Source organism: Carcharodon carcharias, chromosome 2, assembly GCF_017639515.1.
Source record: "Carcharodon carcharias isolate sCarCar2 chromosome 2, sCarCar2.pri, whole genome shotgun sequence".
In the NCBI taxonomy this organism is placed as follows: Eukaryota; Metazoa; Chordata; class Chondrichthyes; order Lamniformes; family Lamnidae; genus Carcharodon; species Carcharodon carcharias.
The window spans coordinates 225789310-225802031 of record NC_054468.1 but is presented as its reverse complement, the minus strand read 5'-3'; positions in this window follow the sequence as shown (position 1 = coordinate 225802031).

Sequence of the window (12722 nt, the reverse complement as noted above, 5' to 3'; positions counted from 1 at the left end):
CAAATCCAATGCACACTCACCTGCCCAACACAGTGTACACCCACCTCCCCAACCAAGTGTACACACAACTCCCACAACCCCGTGAATACTCACCTCCACAACCCAGTGTACACCCACTTCCCGAAAGCAGTGTGCAGACACCTCCCCAACCCAGTGTACACCCACATCCGCAAACCCAGGGCACAAGCAACTTCCCCCAACCCAGAGTACACCCACCTCCCCCGACCCAGTGTACACTCTCCTCCCCCAGCCTAGTGTACACTCACCTCCCCCAATCCAACGCACACTCAACTCCCCAACCCAGTGTACACCCATTCCCATAACCCAGTGTACAGCCACCTCCCAAACCCAGTCTACACACAATTCCCACAACCCAGTATATACTCACCTCCCCAACCCAGTGCACACCGACCTCCCAAAACCAGTGTACACCAATCTCCCAAACCCAGTGTACGCTCACCTCCCCCAACCCAGTGTATACTCACCTCCCCAACCCAGTGTATACTCACCTCCCCAACCCAGTGTACACCCACCTCCCTAACCCAGTGTACACCCACCTCCCCCAATGCAGTGTACACCCAGCACCCGAACCCATTGTACACACAACTCGCCAAACCCAGTTTACAACCAACTTCCCAACCCAGTGCACACACATCTCACAATCCCAGTGTAAATCCACCTCCCAAACCCAGTGTACATCCGCCTCCCCAAACCCAGTGAACACTCACCTCCCCCAACCCAGTGTACACTCACCATCCCCAACCTAGTGTACGCTCACCTCACCCAACCCTGTGTACACCCACTTCGCCAAGCCAGTGTACACTAACGTTCCACAACCCAGTGTACACTCACCTCCCCCAACCGCGTGTACACCCACCTCCCACAACCCAGTGTACACTCACCTTCCCCAACCCAGTGTACACTCACCTCCCCCAACCCTGTGTACACCCACCTGCCTAACCCAGTATACACCCACCACCCAACCCAGTGTACACACATCAACCCAACACAGTGTAAACTCACCTCCCCAACCCAGTGCACACTCACCTCCCAAACCCAGTGTACGGTCTCCTCCCCAACCCAGTGCACACCCACCTCCCACACCAAGTGTATACACAAAACCCACAACCCAGTGTACGGTCACCTCTCCAACCCAGTGTACGCCCAGCTCCCGGAACCAGTGTACACACAACTCCCCCAACCCAGTTTACAGTCACCTCCCCCAACACCATGTACACACACCTCCTAAACCCACTGTACACCCACCTCCCAAACTCAGTGTACAGCCACCTCCCCCAGCCCTGTGTACACCCACCTCCCTAACACCGTGTACACTCACCTCCTCCAACCCAGTGTACACTCACCTCCATCAACTAGTGTAAATTCAGCCACCCCCAACCCAGTGTTCACCCATCTCCCCAGTGTACACCCAACTCCCCCAACCCAGTGTACACTCACCTCCCCAAAGCAGAGTACATTCACCTCCCCATCCCAGTGTATACCCAACTTCAACAACCCAATGAACACCCTCCTCCCCAAACCCAGTGTACACCCAACTCCCCAAACCAGTGTACGCCCAGCTTCCCCAGCCCAGTTGTACACTCATCTCCCCAACCCAGTGCACACCCACCTCCCCCAACCCAGTATATACCCATTTCCCCCAATCCAGTGTACACCCACTTTCCCAACCCAGTCTACACCCACCATCCCAACCCAGTGTACACTCACCTCCCCAACACAGTGCACATCCTCCTCCCAAACCCAGTTTCACCCACCTCCCAAACCAAGTGTACACGCAACTCCCCCAACACAGTGAATACTCACCTCCGGAACCCATTGCACGCCCAAATCCCAAACCCAATGTACACTCACCTCCCCAAATCCAATGCACACTCACCTGCCCAACACAGTGTACACCCACCTCCCCCAACCCAGTGTACACACAACTCCCACAACCCCGTGAATACTCACCTCCCCAACCCAGTGCACACCCACTTCCCGAACGCAGTGTACAGACACCTCCCCAACCCAGTGTACACCCACCTCCCCAATCCAGTGTACACCCACCTCGCTAACCCAGTGTACACCCACCTCCCCCAACGCAGTGTACACACAACTCCCACAACCCGTGAATACTCACCTCCCCAACCCAGTTTACACACAACTTCCCAACTCAGTGCACACACACCTCACAATCCCAGTGTAAATCCACCTCCCAGACCCAGTGTACATCCACCTCCCCAAACCCAGTGAACACTCACCTCCCCCAACCCAGTGTACACTCACCTTCCCAACCCAGTGTACACTCACCTCCCCAACCCAGTGTACATGCAACTTCCCCAACCAAATGTACACCCACATCCCCAAACCCAGTGCACAAGCAACTTCCCCCAACCCTGTGTACACCCACCTCCCCCGACCCAGTGTACACTCTCCTCCCCCAGCCTAGTGTACACTCACCTCCCCCAATCCAACACACACTCACCTCCCCAACCCAGTGTACACCCATTCCCCCAATGCAGTGTAAACCCACTTCCCAAACCCAGTCTACACACAATTCCCACAACCCAATATATACTCACCTCCCCAACCCAGTGCACACCGACCTCCCAAAACCAGTGTACACCAATCTCCCAAACCCAATGCACGCTCACCTCCCCCAACCCAGTGTATAATCACCTCTCCAACCCAGTGTACACCCACCTCTCCCAACCGAGTGTACACTCACCTTCCCCAACCCAGTGTACACTCACCTCCTCCAACCCTGCGTACACCCACCTGCCAAACCCAGTGAAAACCCACCGCCCACCCAGTGTACACACACCAACCCAACACAGTGTAAACTCACCTCCCCAACCCAGTGCACACTCACCTCCCAAACCCAGTGTACGGTCTCCTCCCCAACCCAGTGCACACCCACCTCCCCCAGCCCAGTGTATACTCACCTCACCCAACCCAGTGTACACCCACATCACCCAACCCAGTGTACACTCACCTTCCCCAACCCAGTGTATACTCACCTCCCCCAACCCAGTGTACACCCACCTCCCCCAACCCAGTGTACACTCACCTTCCCCAACCCAGTGTACACTCACCTCCCCCAACCCTGTGTACACCCACCTGCCAAACCCAGTGTACACCCACCACCCAACCCAGTGTACACACATCAACCCAACACAGTGTAAACTCACCTCCCCAACCCTGTGCACACTCACCTCCCAAACCCAGTGTACGGTCTCCTCCCCAACCCAGTGCACACCCACCTCCCACACCAAGTGTACACACAAAATCCCCAACCCAGTGTATGGTCACCTCTCCAACCCAGTGTATGCCCAGCTCCCAGAACCAGTTTACACACAACTCCCCCAACCCAGTTTACAGTCACCTCCCCCAACACCATGTACACACACCTCCTAAACCCAGTGTACACCCACCTCCCAAACCCAGTGTACAGCCACCTCCCCCAGCCCTGTGTACACCCACCTCCTAAACCCAGTGTATACTCACCTCTCCAACCCAGTGTACACCCACCTCCCCCAACCCAGTGGAAACTCACCTCCCCCAACCCACTGTACACTCACCTCCTCTAACACAGTGTATACCCAACTCCCAAAACCAATATACACCCACCTCCCTAACCCAGTGTACACTCACCTCCTCCAACCCAGTGTACACTCACCTCCGTCAACCTAGTGTATACTCAGCCACCCCCAACCCAGTGTTCACCCATCTCCCCAGTGTACACCCAACTCCCCCAACCCAGTGTACACCCACCTCCCCAACGCAGAGTACATTCACCTCCCTAACCCAGTGTATACCCAACTTCCCCAACCCAATGAATACCCTCCTCCCCAAACCCAGTGTACACCCAACTCCCCAAACCAGTGTACGCCCAGCTTCCCCAACCCAGTTGTACACTCATCTCCCCAACCCAGTGTACACCCACCATCACAACCCAGTGTACACTCACCTCCCTAACACAGTGCACACCCTCCTCCCAAACCCAGTTTCACCCACCTCCCAAACCAAGTGTACACGCAACTCCCCCAACACAGTGAATACTCACCTCTGCAAACCATTGCACGCCCATGTCCCAAACCCAATGTACACTCACCTCCCCAAATCCAATGCACACTCACCTGCCCAACACAGTGTACACCCACCTCCCCAACCCAGTGTACACACAACTCCCACAACCCCGTGAATACTCACCTCCCCAACCCAGTGCACACCCTCTTCCCGAACGCAGTGTACAGACACCTCCCCAACCCAGTGTGCACCCACATCCCCAAACCCAGGGCACAAGCAACTTCCACCAACCCAGTGTACACCCACCTCCCCCAAGCCAGTGTACACTCACCTTCCCCAACCCAGTGTACACTCACCTCCCCCAACCCAGTGTACACCCACCTCCCACAACCCAGTGTACACTCACCTTCCCCAACCCAGTGTACACTCACCTCACCCAACCCTGTGTACACCCACCTGCCAAACCCAGTGTACACCCACCTCCCACAGCAAGTGTACACACAAAACCCCCAACCCAGTGTACGGTCACCTCTCCAACCCAGTGTACGCCCAGCTCCCGGAACCAGTGTACACACAACTCCCCCAACCCAGTTTACAGTCACCTCCCCCAACACCATGTACACACACCTCCTAAACCCCGTGTACACCCACCTCCCAAACTCAGTGTACAGCCACCTCCCCCAGGCCCGCGTACACCCACCTCCCTAACCCAGTGTACACTCACCTCCTCCAACCCAGTGTACACTCACCTCCATCAATCTATTGTATATTCAGCCATCCCCAACCCAGTGTTTACTCATCTCCCCAGTGTACACCCAACTCCCCCAACCCAGTGTACACCCACCTCCCCAACGCAGAGTACATTCACCTCCCCATCCCAATGTATACCCAACTTCAACAACCCAATGAACACCCTCCTCCCCAAACCCAGTGTACACCCAACTCCCCAAACCAGTGTACGCCCAGCTTCCCCAGCCCAGTTGTACACTCATCTCCCCAACCCAGTGCACACCCACCTCCCCCAACCCAGTATATACCCATTTCCCCCAATCCAGTGTACACCCACTTTCCCAACCCAGTCTACACCCACCATCCCAACCCAGTGTACACTCACCTCCCCAACACAGTGCACATCCTCCTCCCAAACCCAGTTTCACCCACCTCCCAAACCAAGTGTACACGCAACTCCCCCAACACAGTGAATACTCACCTCCGGAACCCATTGCACGCCCAAATCCCAAACCCAATGTACACTCACCTCCTCAAATCCAATGCACACTCACCTGCCCAACACAGTGTACACCCACCTCCCCCAACCCAGTGTACACACAACTCCCACAACCCCGTGAATACTCACCTCCCCAACCCAGTGCACACCCACTTCCCGAACGCAGTGTACAGACACCTCCCCAACCCAGTGTACACCCACCTCCCCAATCCAGTGTACACCCACCTCCCTAACCCAGTGTACACCCACCTCCCCAACCCAGTGTACGCCCACCACCCGATAAACAGTGAACACCCACCTCCTACAGCCCAGTGTACACTCACTTCCCCCAACCCAGTGTATACTCACTTCCCAAACCCTTTTTACACCCACCTCCCCCAACCCTGTGTACACTCACCTCCCCCAACCCAGTGTACACTCACCTCGCCAACCCAGTGTACATACAACTTCCCCAACCAAAGGTACACCCACCTCCCCCAAGCTAGTGTACACTCATCTCCCCCAGCCCAGTGTACACTCACCTCCCCAATCCAGTGTACATACAACTTCCCCAACCAAATGTACACCCACCTCCCCCAAGCTAGTGTACACTCATCTCCCCAATCCAATGCACATGCAACTTCCCCAACCAAATGTAGAACCCGCTCCCCCAACCAATTTTACACTCTCCTCCCCAACCCAGTGTACACTCACCTCCACCAATCCAATGCACACTCACTTCCCCAATCCAGTGTACAACCACTTCCCCCAACCCAGTCTACACCCACCTCCCAAAACCAGTGTACGCACACCTCCCCCAACCCAGTTTACACTCACCTCCACCAATCCAATGCACACTCACTTCCCCAATCCAGTGTACAACCACTTCCCCCAACCCAGTGTACACCCACCTCCCAAACCCAGGGTACACACAACTCCCCCAACCCAATGGTGACTCACCTCCCCAACCCAGTGCACATCCACCCCCCAAACACAGTGGACACAAACCTCCCAAACCCTGTGTACACTCACCTCCCCCAACCCAGTGTATACTTACCTCCCCAACCCAGTATACACCGACATCACCTGACCCAGTCGACATCCACCACCCCCAACACAGTGTACACTCACCTACCCAACCAAATGTACACCCACTTTCCCAACCCAGTCTACACCCACTTCCCTCAACCCAGTGTACACTCACCTTCCCAACACAGTGCACATCCTCCTCCCAAACCCAGTTTCACCCATCTCCCAAACCAAGAGTACACGCAACTCCCCCAACACAGTGAATACTCACCTCCGGAACCCATTGCACACCCAAATCCCAAACCCAATGTACACTCACCTCCCCAAATCCATTGCACACTCACCTGCCCAACACAGTGTACACCCACCTCCCCCAACCCAGTGTACACTGACATCACCTGACCTAGTCGACATCCACCACCCCCAACACAGTGTACACTCACCTACCCAACCCAGTGTACACCCACCTCCCAAACCCAGTGTACACCCAACTCCCTAACCCAGTGTACACTCACCTCCCCCAACCCAGTGTATACTCCACTCACCAACCCAGTGCAAACCCACCACCCACAATTCAATGCACACTCACCTCCCCAGTGTTCACACACCTCCACCAACCAAGTGTACATTCACCTCCCCAACCAAGTGTACACTCACCTACCCCAACCCAGTGTACACTCACCTTCCCAACCCAGTGTACACTCACCTCCCCAACCCAGCGTACATGCAACTTCCCCAACCAAATGTACACCCACATCCCCAAACACAGTGCACAAGCAACTTCCCCCAACCCTGTGTACACCCACCTCCCCCGACCCAGTGTATACTTACCTCCCCCAGCCTAGTGTACACTCACCTCCCCCAATCCAACACACACTCACCTCCCCAACCCAGTGTACACCCATTCCCCCAACGCAGTGTAAACCCACTTCCCAAACCCAGTCTACACACAATTCCCACAACCCAATATATACTCACCTCCCCAACCCAGTGCACACCGAACTCCCAAAACCAGTGTACACCAATCTCCCAAACCCAATGTACGCTCACCTCCCCCAACCCAGTGTATACTCACCTCCCCAACCCAGTGTACACCCACCTCTCCCAACCCAGTGTACACTCACCTTCCCCAACCCAGTGTACACTCACCTCCCCCAACCCTGTGTACACCCACCTGCCAAACCCAGTGAAAACCCGCTGCCCACCCAGTGTGCACACACCAACCCAACCCAGTGTAAACTCACCTCCCCAACCCTGTGCACACTCACCTCCCAAACCCAGCGTATGGTCTCCTCCCCAACCCAGTGCACACCCACCTCCCACACCAAGTGTACACACAACTCCCCCAACCCAGTTTACAGTCACATCCCCCAACACCATGTACACCCACCTCCCAAACCCAGTGTACAGCCACCTCCCCCAGCGCCGTGTACACCCACCTCCTAAACCCAGTGTATACTCACCTCTCCAACCCAGTGTACACCCACCTCCCCCAACCCAGTGGAAACTCACCTCCCCCAACCCACTGTACACTCACCTCCCCTAACACAGTGTATACCCAAATCCCAAAACCAATATACACCCACCTCCCTAACCCAGTGTACACTCACCTCCTCCAACCCAGTTGTACACTCATCTCCCCAACCCAGTGTACACCCACCATCACAACCCAGTGTACACTCACCTCCCCAACACAGTGCACACCCTCCTCCCAAACCCAGTTTCACCCACCTCCCAAACCAAGTGTACACGCAACTCCCCCAACACAGTGAATACTCACCTCTGCAAACCATTGCACGCCCATGTCCCAAACCCAATGTACACTCACCTCCTCAAATCCAATGCACACTCACCTGCCCAACACAGTGTACACCCACCTCCCCAACCCAGTGTACACACAACTCCCACAACCCCGTGGATACTCACCTCCCCAACCCAGTGCACACCCACTTCCCGAAAGCAGTGTACAGACACCTCCCCAACCCAGCATACACCCACCTCCCCAACCCAGTGTACACCCACCTCCCCCAACGCAATGTACACCCAACTCCCGAACCCATTGTACACACAACTCGCCCAACCCAGTTTACATTCAACTTCCCAACCCAGTGCACACACCTCACAATCCCAGTGTAAATCCACCTCCCAAACCCAGTGTACACCCACTGCCCCAACCCATTGTACACCCACCACCCGAAAAACAGTGTACACCCATCTCCCCCTGCCCAGTGTACACTCTCCTCCCCAACCAAGTGTACACTCACCTCCCCAACCCAGTGTACATACAACTTCCCCAACCAAATGTACACCCACCTCCCCCAAGCTAGTGTACGCTCATCTCCCCAATCCAGTGTACATGCAACTTCCCCAACCAAATGTAGAACCCGCTCCCCCAACCAACTGTACACTCTCCTCCCCAACCCAGTGTACACTCACCTCCTCAACCCAGTGCACACCCACCTCCCAAACCCAGTGTTAACTCACCTCCCCCAACCCTGTGTGCACTCACCTCCCGAACCCAGTGTACACCCACCTCCCAAACCCATTTTACACTCACCTCCCTCAACCCAGTGTTCACTGTGATTTCAGGTTTCCTGCATCTGCAGTATTTTGCTATTGAGAGCTTTAAAAGCAGGCCCTGGGAAGACATCATGCAGCAGCCCCATCTGACAGTTCTGGTGAATGGCAAAGACCCTGTGGTATAATTAGTTGAAAAGCAGAAAGGAGGTTTCTCACTTAACTAGCTACCAAAAAATAGATCATCAGTCCCATTGTTTTCAGTGGACGAACCTGAAATTTCACTTTGATGATCTGGCACCACCACCTGGTGGCAGACTAACAGCATTACAAGTCTCAGGAAATATATTTTAAATGATTAATGCTGGAACATCTTTAACTAAAAGCAGAACATGCTGGGCATTCATTTCAGGTCCCTACATCAGTTTTTACCCAAAGAAAAAAAAATATTAATTTACTGGTTAAGAAATCTTTGCTCACTGGGTCACTCTCGCCTTCTCTGTCATAAAGTTATGGGTTCAAGTCCCACTCCAGACACTTGAGCACAAAGATAAAAGCAAAATACTGCTGATGCTGGAAATCTAGAAAAATCTAGAAATACCTGGGAAAACTCAGCAGGTCTGACAGCATCTGCGGAGAGGGATACAGTTGACATTTCGAGTCCGTATGACCCTTCATCAGAACTAAGACGTATAGAAATGAGATCTTTTTATCGTCTCCACAGTCTATACATGGCCCAGCCAGAACTGGACACATTTTTGCGTCCTTGTTGTTGAATTTGGCAAGATCTGCAAAAATGCAGGGTTCCTCTAGCGATAGACATTGCAGGAGATGTTGCATAGTCTGTGGCTCAGTTCCACATTCACAAGTTGTCGGGCAGGTTGTTTATCCCCATTTGCTTAGTGACACCTTTGAACGACCTTCACCAGTCCTAAGTCTGTAAAGGCACTTCCAGGTTACCCAGTTGCAATTAGCTCCTGGGGGAAGGCTTTCATTCAGTAGAATTTCCATCGCTGGGGGTTGTTCGAGACTGGCGAGCCAGGCTTTCCACAAGGCAATGCTGGCTTCAGATGGGGATGATTGTAATGGAACAACACTGTTCATGAAGCTCTTCCTTAACTTTAGGTGGCTGGGTGTAGGTGTATGACCATGTAGAGGGTGCCTCTCATCTGATGTTTGATGGAGTCGCTCTTTCTTGCTGGCTACTGTTCTTCTTATATTGGGGGAGCGATACCTGCCAGGATATATAGGCTGTTGTTGTTTGTTGGTTTTAAACAACCTGTGATAAGTCGGCAGCTTGCATTCAGAACGGCATCCATCTTCTTAGCATGAGTAGATCTTTCCCATGCAGGGCAGGTGTATTCGGCAGTGGAATAGCAAAGAGCAAGTGCACTGGTTCGCAATGTTTTCGAGCTTGGTCCCCATTTTGTGTTAATGAGCTTATTCAGGATGTTGTTTCGTGCGCCGACTTTTGTCTTTGTCTTTTCGATGTGGTTCTTGAAGGTGAGGCATCTGTCAATAGTGACTCCTAAGTAGATAGGGAGCTCGCAATGCGTCGTTGTTGCTCCACACCAGGTTACTTTAAGCTGGCGTTTGGCTTCACGTTTCTGAGGTGGAATGCACAAACTTGCATCTTTGATGGGTTTGCGCGAAGGTGGTTTTCTTCATAGTAGGATGTTAGTCCCTCCAAGGCCTCAGAAAGCGTTTTCTCCACAGTGATAAAATCAGTGCTTTGGGCAGTGACACATAAGTCATCAGCATGTATAAAACGGCGTGTGACACTGTCTATAGGTTGGTCATTTGTGTAGATGTTGTACAGCAGCGGTGCAAGCAAGCTTCCCTGAGGAAGACCATTCTTCTGAATACGCCACCTGCTGCACTTCCCACTTAGTTCAACATAGAACCGGCGATTCTGAAGCAGGCTTTCTAACAGTTCTGTTCAGTGAAACTTAACAGAGAAACGAGATGAAATATAAGCTGGTAGAAGGGGGTGGAACAGGAGAGCTGGATAGGGGGCCAGTGATAGGTGGAGGCCAAGAAGAGACTGCCAAAGATCTCATAGACAAAAGGACAAAGGTGTTCTGCTGCAACGTTCCAGTGAAGCTCAACGCAAACTGGAGGAACAGCACCTCATCTTCCGACTAGGCACTTTACAGCCTTCTGGACTGAATATTTTCAACAATTTCAGATCATGAACTCTCTCTTCCATCCCCAAGCCCTTTCCGATCCCCCCTTTTCCAATAATTTATAATTTTTTATATTATATTTTTTCCTTTTCCCTCCTATTTTTAAATTTATTTTGATCTATAGTTTCCTCTCCACCTTTTAGCCCATTTCGATCCCTTCCCCCCACCCCACCCCCACTAGGGCCATCTGCCACTAGCTTGCTACCCTTAATGTCCCCATTAGCACATTCCTTAGATAATATCACCACTGTCAACACCCCCTTTGTCCTTTTGTCTACGACATCTTTGGCAGTCTCTTCTTGGTCTCCACCTATCACTGGCCCCCTATCCAGCTCTCCTGTCCCACCCCCTTCTACCAGCATATATTTCATCTCATTTCTATATGTCTTAGTTCTGACGAAGGGTCATAATGGACTCGAAATAGCAACTGTATCCATCTCCGCAGATGCTGTCAGACCTGCTGAGTTTTTCCAGGGATTTTTGCTTTTAATTGAGCACAAAACCTAGGCTGACATGCCTGGTGCAGTACCGATTGAGTGCTGCATTGTCAGGGGCGCCGTTTTCCCAGCAGCTTTTAAACCGAGGTCCCATCTGCCCCCTCAGATGACCTTAAAGATCTCATGGCCACTATTTCAAAGAAGAGCTGGGGAGTTATCTCTGGTGCCCTGGCCAATACTTATCCCTCAATCAACATCATGCAAAAAAACCAGGTTACCTGGTCATTATCACATTGCTGTTTATGGGAGCTAGCTGTGCATAATTTGGCTGCCCTATTTCCTACATAAAAATAGTGACTACCCTTCAAAAGCATCTGTTGTTCCGAAAGCACCTTGGGACCTCATGAAAGGTGCTCTATGAATGCGAAAACAGGATGCTGGGAATCAGAAATCAAAACAGAAAATGCTGGGAATATCAGGGTGGGATTGTAAACTTAACGTGATTTTTGGTGGGAGAGGGTTCCCGATTTCCTCTGCCTTTTGTGTGATTAAGTGCATCCTGACAACGCCCCAGCTCTAATTTTAGAGTCATGCTCCCCTTGACTTGGACACCAGAGCAGATAACGTAGATGTGGGCATATATGACGACCTTCGAAGCCTCGAAGATCCCTCCAGAAACAGGGGGTCGATTCATTTGCTGAGTACAAAGGTGAACTGTCGGCATCAGTGGGGGTGGTCGCCATTTTGAAATATTATAAGCCTCCAACACAAAGAGTGAGGTGTCTTAAACCCCCTACGCATCTTCACAACACAGCCCGCATTGCCAGATGGGTCCCTTGCACCCAGTTATAAGGTACCGGTGAGTAAAACATTGATTTGAGGAGTGAAAAATTCAGGCTGACAACTGACTCGAGTATCGCATGTCGTGGGGGAAAAGAGGGGGGGTCAACTTATATGGTGAGTATATGTAAAACGATGATTTTTGGGGCTGGAGAAATAGCGTTGTCTGATACGCCATGAGATGAATATGTGGCTCATTGTTCATGTTAATATTTTAGAGGTAATTTTTACTTCTGGGAAGATTAAAGTTTATGTGTAGATAATGGGATAAATGCAACTAAAGCAGCTTGGAGTCTATTACACAATAAAAGGTTGGGGTCATGTTGACTTAAGGGGTTAACCGCTAGAAGGGTAAGAGCCATGAAACAGCAGGTGGGCTTACTTAGCTAGAGAGGTGGAGACATGATGTTTACACTGTTTGCAAAGAAGTGCAGTCCAGAGAGATGTTTTGTTTTTGGAGGTAGAGCTAAATTATTT